At 37.4% G+C, this 17,342-nt stretch overlaps 1 protein-coding gene and 1 long non-coding RNA gene across 2 annotated transcripts in view; one reads left to right on the top strand and one right to left on the bottom strand.

The window, feature by feature from the left end:
• LOC149790385 (uncharacterized) overlaps positions 1-17,342 on the top strand; it is a 165,279-nt gene that overhangs the window by 16,573 nt on the left and 131,364 nt on the right. The window lies entirely within an intron of this gene.
• On the bottom strand, positions 6,149-16,616 carry LOC149790386 (uncharacterized). The gene is made up of 3 exons (XR_016423831.1): positions 16,500-16,616; positions 7,023-7,129; positions 6,149-6,572 (listed from the first exon to the last, which is right to left on the bottom strand). It is a non-coding gene; the product is annotated as an uncharacterized LOC149790386 (long non-coding RNA).

The raw sequence follows: 17,342 nt of genomic DNA, 5'->3' as shown, positions 1-17,342 counted from the left end.
GTTACTGAATGGGGTGGGGTAGGGAAGTAACAAAATTATTAAAGGTGGAATGTATGCAAACCATGCTGGAAATAGATATGTGCCAGCAACTGCAACATGTAAGCTTCAATCAATTTGGAAACTATAAGCTTTATCCTGTAAATATTAACAGTTCACACCCTGTATAAAAGGTGATTTTGTGTTTGATTAACTGGAACTGTTAATTTATTATGTTAAGGAATTTATTGTTTTAACCCTAGTAAATGTAATATAATTAGGTCAAAAGTTCCAGTTTGTTTATTGTTTCCAGAGTTGATTATTGTAACTGGAAGAACCTGTTTCTAAGTGTTAAATGAAACGAAAGAGATATTGTTTACTCAAGTGATATAAAATAAAAGTTTAAAATGAACTGAAAGAAATATTGTTTATTCAAGTGATACAAAATAAATGCAAAAGTGTATATTCATTAAGAAGTGTATTGTCAATTGCAAATAAATGAAGATTTATCTTATTTTGTTCTTTACTTGTGTACAAAATTATACCTGGATTGGGCAATAATTACTTGGACTCCATTTGGAAAAGAAAAATCTATATGTCCTAAATACCTAATGTTCATATCATAATGCTCTTTTAATGGATGATTATGCTTTTCAGCTGACGTTACCATATTGCCAAGTGAACTAATAGTATGGCCTTCGGTGTGGCCCACTAATCACATTTGTAAATGAATTATGCATACAATAGAGAAATAGCTCTTAAAATATCTTATGAGTTGAACAATCTGTGTACACAAATAAACATGAAGCAAATCTTTGAACTTGTATGCCACACATGCAAGTGAATTGGTGGTTTTCATATGTAACTTGTGTACTCTTATGGCTTTTGTCTATATTACTTTTAGCCATTTCTATTCACACACCAGAACACAACCTTTTTTGTCTGATTCAGGTACTAATGCAAAACTTATTTCAGCTGTAACTGAAGTATACAGAATTTTTCCTGACGTTGAGGCCTACTGTGTAGACAGTATAGCTGTAAGTCATCAAATCAAATGGAAGACAACAGTGTGCAGTTGAAGAAAATGATATATACCCAGTACCATTTAGAGTTATCTTAAAGAAAAGTCACAATGCACACTGATACAAGTAGTTTTAGAAAATGCATTTGTTCCACATACATTTTAACTTAACCCAAAAGTTCAGTCTCTTGCCTAAAATTCAATCAGATGTATGCATTTATTCCATAAAACACAAAGATATAATGAACCAAATCATTTTCATTATTGAGTTAGGTAGTAGGCTATGTTAAAGAGTGCAATCACTTTATCGATTTTTTTTTCCATTACATTTTTATTTATTATAAAATGACATTTCTTAGTGGAGTGCTAGCAACTGTAACTTGAGGAATATTTTGTACATGCTGGCCTAAGTGTCATGAATATACTGTGCTACATTTTGCTTTATTAGGTATAATACTATCATGAGACTTGCTTGATTAAATCCTGAATTTGTCAGTTACACTTACAAGTCCACTGGTAGAATTTAAAATCTGTGACAGTTTGGGAACTTTTTTTGCAGTAACTGCAAATCACTTTGCCTTCACAGTCAATGAATTCAAGCCATTGATAATTGTCAAACCATTGTGACTGAAAATGTGATTGTCTCTTAGTTGTGTCCTATTTGATAATTTTGCTGCCACAGAGTCTGGATTGTGTCTCTGAAGAAATAGTTCATCTAGACTCTGTTGCAGTATTACATTTTATATGTTCAATTTAATGAATTTTCTTTCTTTGAATCATTCTTATGTCATAACTTGCGAAAATAGTTTAGTTAACAATATTTATTCAAACAGAAAAGATAACCTCACTTGACAAATCATCCTACTAAAGTGATCATGGCATACACTTTTATCTTTGAAATTCAAATATTGTCCACTCGTTAATTAACATAACTAATATTGCACATTGAAGGTGATCATATGTATCATCAGTTTTAAAAAAATAAAGACATAATACTATCATTTAATCACTGCATACAGGAAACAGACACTTGTGTCTGTAAAATGCCTTTCATTGGATTACTTTGGTTTATTAAAACCAAACAGCAATCCACTCAGGATTTTCTAGGATAGATACAGAGAATATATTATGGTCATTCAGAACGCTATCAATACATCAGACCAGATTGTTTTTATTATTATTTAGGCAAAATAACTTAGTAAGTCAGATGGCAAACATGAGGATGGTGATAGGTTATGTGGAATTTGCATTGAATCATCTGATCCCAGAAGATTTGATACAATGTCACTGGCTGTGGTAATCATCAAGTGCAGTTGCACGGCACCATAAGACTTATCAAGATACCATAAGCTAGAAAGATGAAGAAAAAGAAAAACGATGACCCAAAGACAAATCCTGCAAACTGTGTGCAAAAATGATTCCACAGATTATAGATGAAAACTTTACTATATTTAGCTTCAAGATATTAATAAATTCGGATTACTTCCTCCAGTCTGCTACAGTAATTCATGCCCATTGCACTCATAAATTGATTATAGTCCTTGCAGTATTTTGTGTGGGCCACAATATTTTAATTGATGCAGCTGATGCTCCATTCTTCAGTTCAGTGTTGATTCAAACATAGCAATGTCCCTTTGGGATGTGTGCATAAATAAAGAATGCCTGTCCCTTCATTACCACACTTGTTGAATTTATCGTGTCTCTCTGAAAACTGTACCATGTGAGAAAGAATTTTATAAACAAACTGGACATAAGTATTGCTAGACATATACTCAGACCTGAGACTTCATAAAAGACTGCTTACTTGTGAGGCATTATTAGTGCTAGGGCTTGAGGTAATAACTTGCTATATGTTTGGTAAGGCAAAATAAGGGGCCTTATGACTTAAATTGAAACTGTGAAAAAACAAAAGGTTCAAATGCAATAAACTTTTGTTTTTCCTCATTTGTTATATTACAGTGCCATGAAAGGTCATTTCTTTTATCTTTTTAATCCCTTGCCAATTTTAAGTCATCATCACTAACCAAGTCTCTAAATCAATTCTTGGCATATTTAGCTAAAATGGTGTCTACTGTTCCATTATATCATTGATTGTTTAGCTTGCTTGTATGGAGCTTAACACCATTTTTCAGGACATCATAGACTTTACATGGCAGCCAACATATTTATTGGAAGAAATCAACACACATAACGCTACTGGCAAGCTTTCTCATATACACACATTGGTTGGACTAGAGAGAGTTGATTAGTGATGTGTATGCCTAGACCATTCTATAATCCAGGGCCCCATGATTGAATACAGCTTAAAGAAATTAACCCTAATTCAATTTCCTTGTTGCATTTAAATCATAACACCCACCATGCAAAGTGACACATGTCTCAAGATTTTCAAATTTGTATATGTTTTGCAACTTTTAATTCTGAGTTGATGCATGTGGATGTGGAAATTCAGTTACTGAATACTTAGCTACTTATATAAGGAGCTCTCACACTGGTAAAAGCATGCAATTGGGATTGTATTTGCAAGACGGCAATTAATTGTTCAAAATACTGTTTTAGCTAACTACATATGCGAAGGGTTGATGTATAAAAAAGAGGATCAAGAAATCCTAGCTGGTAAAGATAATTGTATCCAACTTGACAGAAAGTGAGAAGGCCTTTTAATTTTGTACAGCAGTTTCATTAAGGAACCAACTATAATACCATTAGAAGTTTATGAGCAGCAAAAACCACATTTAGGACCAACTAGACATCAAAACCATATGCATAGTTCCATTTACGGCCAACCAGACATCAAATAGGTCATCTAGTGAAAGCACAATGTCAAAATGACCAGCCATCTAGGAGAAGTAGCAAGGAAGGGGTTTTCCAGATGCCCATTAAAACAGCCATATTGGAGGTTAGATTGGCACTATTTTCATTTACGTCCAACTAGACATAAGAAGTCTTTCACTGATATGACGATTCATTCAGGAGAAGTAGTTATACCAAGATTTTCAGGATGGCCACATTGGTGGCCTTATAGGATGTCTGTACAGCACCATAATTCTCATTCAGGACCTGCTAGACATCAACATAAGTATTTTGTACACATGTTGACACGCTGACACAATTATCCATTCAGAAGTAGCGATAAAAAGTTTCTTAATATGGCTACTGTGGCAACCACATTGTATGTGTGAGTGGCACCATCTTGTTTTTTCTTCCAGATATTTTCACACAAATATCATATTTAAAGATAACATGAATTCATACAAGATCTTGTCAGTTTATTTCATAACAGATTTTTCCCTCATATTAATATAATCTTTTGAAAACATTTATACATTATAGTTCTAGAAATTTTTCATGCTCTCAGAAACTATTAAAATCACAGCAGAAAGTGTTATGTTATATCTTTATTCAGCACTGAAAAATATTTATGAACTCTTAAAGTTTTTTCCCCTATATTAACTTAATTTAATGAAGATTTTCAGACTATAACCTTTCCATTGGATTTATTTTTTCAAACATGGCGTAAAAAGTATGTTATAGTAACCAATTTTTACATTGCCTTCACCATTGCAGAAATCTCTATAATCAATTTCCTAGTAAAGAAAAGCCACGAAAATAAATGGACAGTTAATATTCACTTCAGGATCACAGACCTGAGGCAAATATGTCATTGTTAAATCAAACATTTTTATTGTGTTTCCTTAGACCTAAATATATATATATACTTGCTGTTACTCTAAACGAAGGCTGGTGATCCAGTTGATAACCTTTTGGGGGTTTTAAGGATGTCTTTAAAATTAAGGCCTTAAAAATGTTGAGATCTTATATTAAAAATGACAATTTGAGCCTTGCAGATTCATGTCCACAGTTGCCCAAATAAAATAAAAAGGGGGGGGGGGTGCAAGGGGCAAGCTTGTTGGTGTGTTATAAAATAACTGACTTATCATCGGTGTGCTGACAGGTGATGTGTAATTAAATCACTGTTGTAATATTAATAATGAGTGAGTCTGCACAAAGGAATTTCATACAGCTAAACTAGCTCAACAACTAGAGGCAATTAAGAAATATATCCACATTCGTGATTCTGTCAAATGGCAGATACAACAGCATCAGGAAGCTCAAGTGGCATTTACAGAAGGTAAAGAGCCGCTATACTTGTTATCTTTTTAGGGATGTGCTTGGATTTTGCCCTCAAGCTGGAGCAGTCATAGGATATATAATAAATCGCCACGGTCGGAATTTATCCCCAAGCTGGGGTAATCGATGGGTAAAGTCTTATCCACAGTCGGGGTTTTATTCAAGCTTCAGATGCAAGTTTTTGTGCATCTCCATGCCCTTGCATAAAACACAGTTACACGTTTTTTTATATAGATATTTTTCAGTTGTAGACAGGAATAATAAGTATTTGCGAGTGTTTGAAATGAATGGGTTCATTATGAATTGAGTGGCACTACATTTCAAAAGCAAAATTGGATTGAAATGCAAGAACTGTAGTACGGAATTAGTGTTGGTTCTGGATCGTAGAATGGAATTGTGTGTGTGTGATTGGATTTTTAACGTAGCTTGAATAATTTTTCAGTCATATTGCTACGATGTCTGCAGTGTGGCAGTTTATAGTGATGTATAGCACTGGGGCATCATGCTGCAAACATGTAGTATGATGTTGCACCCAGTCACATTATCCTGACACCAGGCCGATCAGTCCTAACACTAACCTCTTAATGCTGAGCGTCTAGCGAGGTAGCTGTTAATACCATTTTTGTAAGTCTTTGGTATGACTTGGCTGGGGTTTGAACCCATGACCTCCCGCTTCTGAGGCGGACGCTCTAACCACTAGGACACCGGAGTGGTCAGAATGGAATTGTAACAATTACAATGGAAGCAATTTGTATTATGCTTGTTGGGGCATTCCTCACTGATGGCTGTCAGTGACATCATCATGGGAATGTGTAACAGCCACATTTTGTAAGAACAAGGTGTAGTTGGTGAACAATACAGACACTTTTCTGCCATTTCCACTGGCATCATCTCATATGATGTTATTTAAAAAAACTTCCTACAACATACTCACAACATATAAAACCTATATGCAAATCTGATGAAAGCTGCTTGTGTTTCTGAAACACATATTCCATACTGGTGGCAAGAATGTCCAAATCTACATTACAAAAATGAAAACATTACCATCCATCTAGGAGTTGCAAATGTATGAAATCCTCTTGTTGGGTAGTTTTACTAACAGGCTTTACAGCAGGGCCTTCCATTAGATTTAAATGTGGCAGGTAAGTTGACAAAGTAGGGTGGGGGGTTGGGGGGACCTACCCCAATGGGGATAATTCATTTTTTTTTTAAAGTAGCATGGTGTAAAGTAAAAGTAGATGGGCTGATAAGGAATCCACTGAATTTACAGACTAAAGGTTCAGACATTTGTTTTTAAGAGAAAAATGAAAGAAGGAAACAATACAACAGATATTTTAATATGACTTTAATGTTTATTTTCTAGATTTAATTAAGATTATGAATCAGAATCAGTCTCCAACTCCACTGTAAAGTTTATCTATTACTTCTTCTGCTCAGGCACCTGCAAATTAAAACAAAATTGTAATGCTTAAATAAAGTCATCATCTCAGCACTAGTTACATATGCAGAAGTCATGTTAATCAGCATTATAAAAATGTATGAAATTTTCTTCACTGCACTTGTGCTTCCCTTACTATCGTTAAGCCATGATACAAGATAACTTTGCACTTACTTGTCATTTCTGGCAAGTGGATGGTGCAATCAATTTGCACAAAGATGAATTTATTTCATCCAAATATTTCATGTGAATAAAAATTCCAAATGGAGGCACTTGTCCGATCAGACAAGATATATGCATATTGTAGTTAGCTGGACTCTAGCTCTGATAGTCCTGGGCAATAGGATAAGCTGATTTTGTTATCAGTTTAGAAATGCATCCGCTTTGCAAATACTATGCTTTAAAAGACCAAACTGAATCCAATATTGATGAAATAAGAGTCATTTGGATTACCTTGTTTTTTATCATTCTGCGTTGGTTGGGTGCATATTTGAGGGTCTCTGATATGGTCTCTTCCATTCCATTTGCCTTTGCTTTGCCATTAGTTTTCAAGCAGGCTTCTGCATGAGTAATACAATGTTTTAAAATAAGTTTCACAACAAAGGATGCATTGCATTTTTCTAAATGCCAGCAATAATCAATGGAATATTTTTAAAACATGTACTTTGAAATGTGTCTCAAGTTACTTTATCAATTCATTTAAAAATCTCTGGCAAGTCACATGAAAAACACAATTTAAATCAAGCCATACTTACTTATCAAAGACTTTCTCATTCACATCCTTTACCTCACACAATAAATATCAGCAACACCAACATTAAATTCACACAATCAGTACAAAACCTAGGTGTTACTCTGGACAGTACTCTCACATTGCACCAACATGTCATGAACATATGCAAGGCTGCGTATCTTGAGCTGAGACGCATCAGCTCCATTCTCAGATATCTTTCAGTTGATGCCACTAAAACACTTGTGTGTTCATTACTGCTTTCAAGACTGGACTATGGTAACTCAATTCTGTCTGGTTCATCTTAATATCTACTGCAGAGACTTCAAAAAGTTCAAAACATAGCTGCTTGGATCATACTTAGAGTACCACAATCAGAGCACACCTCCCCGCTGCTCTGTACCCAACACTGGCTATCCATTCGATCCAGAATCAAACACAACATTAGTTCTCTGTGCTACGTTTCACTGACAGACTCTAGTCCAACATACCTATCCGACCTCACCTATGTGTACACACAAGCAAGATACTTACACTCCTCTTCCGGCAATCATATACTCATTATTCTCACTATGAAAACAAAGTCACATGGACAGCATTCTTTTGCATACCAGGGCCCAGCAACATGGAATGAATTGCCCACTGAACTTAGACACAAAGACGCAGTGATCCCATTCAAGAGTGCTCTCAAAACTACTTATTCTGACTACAAAAACAAACTTAATGACTTAATAATGTTAACTACCTTAAATATTCTCAGCATGTTTTTTATGTTTTCTAATTTCACGGTGTTTGTTTTTGTAATCATATCATTGTGTATGTTTTTATGTTGTCTAATGTTGCAAAGCGCTTAGAGCTTCTAAAGATTAGGTGCTATACAAAGTCCTCATTATTATTATTATTATATTTAGCTTGGATGAATATTTTTTAAATCAGTGGCCATAACTAAAAAATAGGATTTTGTTTTATGATCATAAAAGTATGTTGGACACCATCCATGATGTACAATGCTGTCTGACATTTCTATGCACCTAAGGTTTCCATCTCAAATATTAAAGCAAAATGCATACCGAATTTGACAGATTGATGAAAATAAAAAAAAGCAATGCTTACCATTTGAAAAGAGGCAATTGTCACTAGAATATTCTATTCAAAATGATATTAATTTTGGACACAGGGGATACCACCCCCATGTTTTCCTGACTCATGATATGTCGGCCTATTCTGTGCACAGCTTTAAAAGATGTAATGTTTATCCATCGAGCTATAGAAATGAAATACATTTACTGTAGACTGTTTCTGTCAGCAGTTAAGTTGAGTAATTAGGTCAGGTTTATAGCTAGTTTACAAAATTCAATGTAGAATGCCAATAAATGACAAGATATATTTTTGCAAACTAAAGTGATCTTGAAAAAAGATTAGTAAAGTTTAACATTTTATAAAAAATAAGCTATTATGTGGAAAAGAAACAACAATGAAATAGGATGCAATGTGTTTACGTCTAGTTTTGGAAGGTACTGTCTCTAAGGTACCGTCATAATTGTACCGTAGTTTAATGGGTGGAAAGGCCATTGAAAGGTAAGGGCAGTGCGGAGACCATCGAGTATGTTCCAGAATAGCTGAATCTTTGTAGATACATAGATCCATTCGTAACTTCAGTCCGCAAGCGAAACACTGTACTTCGTATCCCAATCCTGACTCAGGTCCGAAGTAGACAAATCCTGTTCTAGCTAAAACATACGAAGAAGGTAATCCTTCCCTATCCGTAGGCCATTTTTGAAACGTGTCCAATCGACGGGCACAATCACAATAGTCAGGTAAGAAGACTGGAAAATGGTAGGGTTTGAACTTGGAGTTCTCACTGGATTTCTCACTCGATTCTTGCTGCGGCGAAGTCATCCTTCTGGTGGGTGGCTATCCTCTTACAACCAATGTTTTATACCGACATGTCCATACGGCAAAGTAAAGTGGGTGGGAAGCCGCACTCGCTTCTGCTACACGATTTGATAGACTTTTTCCAAGGGTCGACTGACGATGTGGTGTGTGGGTAAACGTACAATCTTGTTGGGTTGATAGGTGGTCACTTTCTCTAGACTGCAAGGCTTCTTTCAATATGCCAAAGTTGACCACTCGACTGGTACGATAATTAAGAGTAAGTCCTTTCACTTTACACTTCGTGTGCACTTCTTGTTTGTCCCAGTATTCGTAGCCGTAATTTTTGGGACCACCACTAACGAAACTTAGAATCTTGTCATCGGGGTGCTTGTCTGTCCAGGCTCCTAAACGGTCTCCTTCGATGTCAGGGTGCTGTTGACTCGGGTGATCGATATAAATGCAACTGTCCATGTCAAAGTACAAGACACGTTCCCCTAACAGTTCTAAAGCTTCGTACAATTTTAAGCGAGCATGAGCTGTCATGTAAGCTGCAATGATGACATTTCCAAAGGGGTCATCTTCTACAAAGTTCAGATCTTCTTTGTAATTCACCAAGATCAAATCCTCACGAACGACGTCCACGTGTTTCATGAATTTGGCTTTGTCGTGAATCATCTGAAAGTAGCGGGAAGGTTCGGTCAAATACTCCGTCTTGGGTAAACACGGTCATTGTGCCATTTTACCCCACAAGCAATTTAACATCACTTTGGCAAACGATCGCCTGCCTTCGTTTTTCTCAATGTGATCTAAAGTAATGCCTTCTTGTGCCCAGAATTTCTCTCTGAATGTCTTTTGGTCTTCGGGAGTGTGACACCAGGACAGATAGCCACTGGCTTCTTGCTCAGTTTCAAAAAGGCATCCACGTAGTCTGCGAAAATGCCTTTCTGCGTGGGGTCACCCTTGTGGAATTATTGTGTCTTGGGAAAGTGGCAAATTTCGTACACTTCTAACAGTTGGTATCCCACGTTCAGAGCTTTGAACAATTCTACGCTGACCCATGTCCCCGTCAAGGCCCGTTCTTCCTGGGTGTGATGACAAGGTTGATCTTGGTTGCACGTTTCAGCACAAGTACGGCACAAAGGAAACATAAGTTTGCCTTGGCAATGGCGAGGTAAGACGGGATGGTATAGGTTCGTGGGAGGCAAAACTTTGCACTTGATCAAGCCTTCGTATTGTCGAATGTTTTTTAGGTCGATGTGTTCGGTGAACAATTGTGGGTGCCCTGCAGGAAAGCAACAACATTTGCACACGTAGGGATACAGTGAACACACGTCCAAGTATTTGATTTCTTCTCCTTTCTCTTCGTCAGCTTGGTACAGCAAACAGGTGGCATTGGTCCTTCCTCCGTACAAACTATTACTTGGGTTCAGGGGGTCCATGAACTGGTAACTTTCCATGAGGCGTTTAAACTCGGGATCGGTGTTCAAACGGTGATTGTATTTGTGTTTCCACATTTCCACCACTTGGTATCCTTCCTGTTCTAACTTTAGGCGTGGCTGACAAATGGCCTGGTACAAGTCTTCCATGGTTCGTTGTAAGAACTGATTTTTAGTGCCGCGGTCAGGGTAACAGACGGGACATCCGTGAAATAAGCAACCGTTAAACTCGTACATGATCTTGGGGTTTTCTAAGTCCCAGCCATTGACCGAATGCATTCCGATGATCTTTCGCCCTGTCCGTTGCGGGCATGCTGAATCCATTTGTCTTCCTTGTCGCACAAGTAATGCAACCAGCATGGGGCTTTGACCGAGTATTGACGTTTGACATAGTTGGTCGTTTGAGGACTGATGACAGCCACAGTGTTTTCAAGTATGAATCGTTGTCGGTAGACTAAGGAACACGCTTTGGCAATGGTGCAAGCCTCTTTTAAATGATCAACCCCTCCGTGTTCCATGAACAGTTCTCGAAATTTTCCACAGCATCGCCGTAAAATGTCCATGTCGGAACGACGATACTTTAGCATTTCTTCCTGAAAGTCGAAAGGGTCGGAGGCGTGAGCCTGGTACCAAGCGTAGAAAGTTTCTCGTTCGGTACGCATGTTGTCAGGGTCGTAATAGTGAGCCTGAGGCAAATGGGGTAGAACGGCGTGTTGATTGGCTTGTATTGAAAAAGTGTGGAAAGTACCCTTTAGCCATTTCTGTCATTCCAAACATTTTAGGCATTCGACTCAAAGGCATGGCTAAGTAGCTCATCGAATCTTTAAACTGCACTTGTCCCACTTGCATGAAAATGATTTTGGCTCCGTTCAAAGTGATTTTAGGACGCTCGATGCCACGTTCCGTATAACATCTCAAAAGAAACTGTCCATCGTATCCGGAGAAATTGTGAGCCATCACCGTGGCATGGTGATGACAATCTCCATAATAATGTTCGATGTCCTCTTGGCTCCACGTCTTGTCGATGGGGTCTAAGACCCATTGTGTGAAATCGGCTAGTGTGTTCGGTCCTTGAAAGATTTTTTCACGCCCTCCAGGAATCTTACTGCAGTGAGGGCAATAACTCAAGATAGGTTCTTGAATCACTTCTCGCACGCTCGATGAGCCACGCAGAAATTAGGAATGTGAATACTGGTCTCTTGCATGCATTCGAAATCGAAAAAGATGAAATTGCCTTTCTTCTTCTTGTGACCATCCTCTTTCTCTGGTTGGGATTGGTATTTTTGTATGTAGCATTGGTGTTCCAAGTCCACAATGCAGTGACAAATGTGACATTTTTTCTTTCCTGAACATACGTGTGCCTTGGTACTGTTGATACATAGACCTTGTCCACACATTGGGCACAATCTCAGGAGTTGACAAGCACATTTCTTCTGTGAACCTTGCATCTTCAGATGTTGTTGGTAACAGGCAGGGCTGACAAATGTGCGCAGACAAGCAGGACAATGCACTGGTTCTTGCCCTTCGCTCAGACAGGGTTGAGAGGCCAAACATCCTGAGCATTTCGATCCACAATGTTTGTGTTGCTCTCGATTATTATAACCATCATAAGTCACATTTCTCACAGTAATATTTGTATCCCAGGAATCCAGTGATAGTGGTAATGGTATCGAAATGGTCATCGTGATGATAGAGGTGAATGTATTTTCCATCCTTAAAGTCTTTCCCTCGAAACAACAGAGACCCGCGCACTTCTTGAGGGTGCACTTTCAAGGTGTATCGTGGAGCTAGGGCATCTTGCAATTTTTGCATCTCAGGAATGCCACAGGATGTGTCTTTGGACAGGCATGCTTGTTGTAACAGAAGTTCTGCTTCATTTCGTTGTTTGGCTCGGTTCGATTTTCGAATGTTCTCCCAGGCTCTTTTCCATTCTACCGTGTCGTTCTTGTCAGCATAGGTTCATCCCACCACGATGGCTCGGGCTAAACACATGTGGTCTTGAAAATTGTTAATTTGGACAAGACTTGTTTTGGTAATGCGAAGGTTGTTGACCAATAAGGTCTTTCTGCATTGTCCGGTCCCTTGAGGAGGAGAGACGTGGGTCATGTCCAGTGTGGCTTTTCCATCGGTGATGTCAAACTGGTCATTAGATTGTTGCACGTGTTGAATCTTGTCCATGACTTTGGAAGTGGTCAATTCTGCAGGGCTGCTAAACTCGATCCAAACAGGGGATTTCAAGCCGTCATTTTGTATGGAAAGTCTCAAGCGATCATCTTCTTTGGGTTGACATTGTCGCTTGAGTGTGGTGAGCAAAGAATCCCACATGTCGGTGATGAACCCTTTTGCTTTCTCTAACAGTACTTCAGACTTGAAATCTTTAAACTTCACTGTGTATTTGTAAGCCGTAGTTCTAAATTTTCTAGAGGGACGCTTTTCCGTCTCTCGAATGTCATAGTACTTTTCAGGGTTGACTAAGGGTGGTAAACTTTGTTCAGAGGGTTTGGATTCTGGTTCACTCATGTCCTCTTCAAAATCACTGGCATGAATTTGTGCCAAGACTTCAGCCCTAGTACGAGGCGATAGATCACGTTTCTGCCTCTTACTTTCTTCTTCTTTCTTCTCAAATGAATTGGATCATTTCATCTCGATAGCAGAAAGTCAAATGACTAAAGTTTAAACACCATGGATTAATTTATAGTCATAGCAGACCAGTGTATATAAAGGGTATGTGTCTTGTCCTTTCACTATTCATTTCACTCTCAAACTGAGCACAACAATGGAAGAGACTACCAAGATCGAACGTTTCATCAGAGCTTTGCGAGGGGTCATTAGAAAATTCTCTTCAGACCAGCCGAGGGACTACTCTCCTTCCTTTCAAGATAAAAGTCAAGATACTTGCTATATCTGTCAGAAGAAAGGGCATTGGTCTTCAGAGTGTCCAGACCGTCAAAAAAGAAAAAAAAGGGGTTAGAAGAGACAAAAGTCAAGATACCTGTTATTATTGTCAAGAAAAAGGACATTGGTCACCAGACTGCCCAAAAAAGAAACAAGAGGAGTCAGAAGAAGAGAGGGATTCTTCAGAGGAAGAGGAAGAAGAAGAGGAAGAAAACAGACAGGTGAAGAAAAAGAAACAGGAGAAGAAAAGAAGGGAAGAAAGTGAGGAGGAAGAGGAGGAAAAGACTATGACGGTGAAGAAATTAAAAAAACAGAGAGTGAACAATGAGACAGAATAAGTCTATGAACTTTTTAAAGTGCTCTGTTGTGAATTGTGAATTGTAAATATTTATAAAAGAATAAATTAATTATAAAAGGTAAGTGTCTTTGGGTTTTGATTGTAAAATAAGAACCTACACTCACGCACACTCATACACAGACGGTACTATTGGGTAAAATGGTTTTTATTAGTTATTGGCAACTGAAAGCCTATCTCTTTTCGAGAGACGTGGATGGCCCTGAAAAGGGCCTTTTTTGGTGTAAGGGGTGAGTTTAAACAATCAACTTTAACTGTCTTAAGCCTTTGCCATGGCCAAGGCCTACTTCTGGACTGCGTACTGTTGATGATGATTTCGTTGAAATCACTAAGGATGGTGCAGTAGGCGTAGTCACAGGGTTGGAGTGTTTAGCTTGGGAAGGTCGTATTCTCTTCGGCCGTAATAAAGAAGTCTGATACATCTGTTTCAGACTTCTTAACTAAAATGTCTAACAGTACCGTGACCATTTGATTTTGACACCCTTGTTTCTTTGCTGCTGCGTCTTCTTCTTCTTGTTTTTTTCTTACCTCTTCTTCTTGCTGCTGTTGCTGTAGGAGAAAAGCTTGTTCCGCTTCCTTTTGCTGTTGTATAAATTTCTCCAATTCTTCTTTCTGTCTCTGTCTAAAATTTTCCATGTGCGGTAATGAAGGAGAAGGTGACGAAGGTTCAGGAACAAATTCTTGCAAGGTAAAAAAATCCACAAAATCCCAATTCACCTCTTCTGAAAGTAAGTCTGGGTTCCCTTGGGTAGTCTCCACCATCAGTGCACCCAAACTGATCGTTTTCTGAGTTTCCGTCATGTTGAAAAACTGTCGCTTTGATTGACTACGCACAGGCGCTAGCGAATCTATATAGACTATGTGACGTCACAGACTGCTCTCTTCGGATTGGACGTGGGCTGACTGAATTTTGTAACGCGTGTTTGGATTGGTCAACAAACTCAATCCGTTTCAATCCTTCCTCCCCCTATAAATAAGTACAGTTCACTGCATTCCTTCACCTGTTACTCAGCACCCCAACATGTGGACCGATGTACAATCTTCAACGCTTGTGTCTTCGATGATGTTCCGGACGGACATATCAATGTATGTCCGATCCAACTGGACAGTTATCCACAGGACAGACACCAGCCTGTGGATGCGAAGAATCTTATGTGGAGCATCAAGGATGCCTCAAAAGAGTCTTAATCTATGGTCCTGCAGTCAGGCACAGCCTAAGGTCAAGAAGAAGATGTCACAGATGCCCTTTATGTTAAGGGTATATTAACATAAAACCAAAGGCCCTTTTCAGGGCCATTCCTATCTCTCGAAAAGATCTTGACTTTCAATTGCCTACCCCTTTTTTTATTTTTTTGTTTAAAAAAATAATAAAAAAATAGAGACCCCTCCCTGTTTCAATTTTCGCCTGTTCCATTTTCATAGACCCATCAGGTCGGGACCTTATTAAAATAGGGTCCCGACCCTGTTCCATTTCCCCTAGTCCCAAGACAGTCCCACGATTTATTCCCCATGTTCAATTTCCCTTGTCCCTAGAGTGAATAGTTTTTTTTCTTTCTCCCATGTTAAATTCCCCTTGTCCCTAGAATGGATATTTTTTTTTTTCCTCCCATGTTAAATTACATAGTCCCCAGAGTGGATATACCCTTTTTAACATGGAAGTTCCCTAGTCCCTAGACCGTCCCTATTCACTACTACCATTGTCATTACCAGCCTGAAACCCAATTTAATGCCATTTGTATAAATTCATTTCAAATAAATATTATGATATAGCTGAAGTGTAAAGTCAAGCAAGTATTCTGTTTGCAGATTTTACATTTTAGATATTATAGTAAAGTCATATTTTCTCTTGTTTAGTAAACTTTATTGCAACTGGTTCCAAAATAGTAAATCTTATTTAATGTTCATTCACCAGAATAGGTATTAATACAATCCCGAATTAACTGTATGGTACTAAAATATACCCTGATCTTGTGTGAGATTGTAATATACAGAACTATACCTCAAGACAACAATAATATATTGAATTTATATTGTATCAAGACTGTCATGGTTATGAACTCCAACTTTATTCAGGTTTTTTCATAATAAATGATCATCTTGTGCTATGGTTGAAAAGAAATCAAAGTTCAGTTTAACTCCATTCTCTCCACATTTGTAAGTTGTTAAGAGGCATACTCATCCTCAGTGTTATAGTAAAATGTAATCTTATTTGGATCAATCTTGGTGGTGTAATATATGAATGGAGAAAGAATATTATCATCCAGATTAAAATATGTTTTATTCAGACTCTACTAAAATTTTTAGTTGGATATGGGTTACGGAGCCTGATGTGTACGAACAAAGCAATGTGTACCATGACCTTTTTAATTTAACATTTTAAACTCCTGCAGAAGAAAGAGATTTTTTAGATCCATTAATCTGTATTAACAAAAACATTTCTTCAGTATGATTTTCAATTACGTAGTATTGACAAAACTCATATTTTAAAGTTGTTGTTTTTTTGTGTTTGGTTTGGCCTTTTATGGTAAACCAACACAAGTAAGTTATTTAGTGCCAAGGCACTTTAAGTATAGTGCCTTGCCCAAGGACACACCATGGTAGCTAACCCAGGTTGGTCTGATGGTAGAATTTGAACCTACCTTATTTCACAGGTCCAGAAAGCTAACCACTGAGCCACTACAGCTCCCCATCTTATAGTGGAATGCTGGTATACTTTATGATCAAGAAGGATGGGTTGGGGTATGCATGTTGCATCTGAAAAAAGTGATGGAATTTTTGTTTACATAATATTTTAGTCATACAATATGAATCATTTTCTATAGATTTAAGATGTATCAGATCAAGTTAAGAAAAATCATATATTCTGTTTCCTGGGAATGTACTAAAATTCACTGTTATTGTTTGATTTTTTGGTAGTAAGCTTACTTGGTATTTTTTTCTTTTTAACTTGAATACCTAATTTGTTAACATCCTATTCTAAATCTTCAGAGTTCTGTCTATTAAGTGACAACTGTTGATACATGTAGGGAAGTTTTTGTTTATATCTTTTGATTTTTGTGATTCTGGAAGTTGCAGTATTTGTTGTTGTATTATAACCATTTCAGTAATTTAATGAATGCAGAGTATACTGCTCTATAAATGAAATTTAAGTGAAAATAATGTAAAAGTATGTTTCACTGCAAATATAAATTGTTTAAAATAATATATCATTTATCATATGACTATTCAATTGTGGTAACTAGTATTCCATCCAATATCTATATATTAAAATATGTCTTTTCATACAGCTGGTGATCATTTAGATACAAGTCCAATTGAACATAATCAAATTATCAATGCAGGTGTTTTTATTAGTAGTAGTATTGCAAGTATAAGTGTTAGTATTAAGATTTCATATACAGGTATGATAAGTGTATCATAATGTTTAAATGATGCTCCTTGTTACAACATAAAATATGTTCATTGAAACAAATGGTTCACTG

This window comes from Sinohyriopsis cumingii, chromosome 10 (assembly GCF_028554795.1).
Source record: "Sinohyriopsis cumingii isolate HCF-2022 chromosome 10, ASM2855479v2, whole genome shotgun sequence".
NCBI classification, from domain to species: domain Eukaryota; kingdom Metazoa; phylum Mollusca; class Bivalvia; order Unionida; family Unionidae; genus Sinohyriopsis; species Sinohyriopsis cumingii.
Note: the sequence above shows the minus strand (reverse complement) of the source record. Positions and strands in the feature narration are given on the sequence as shown.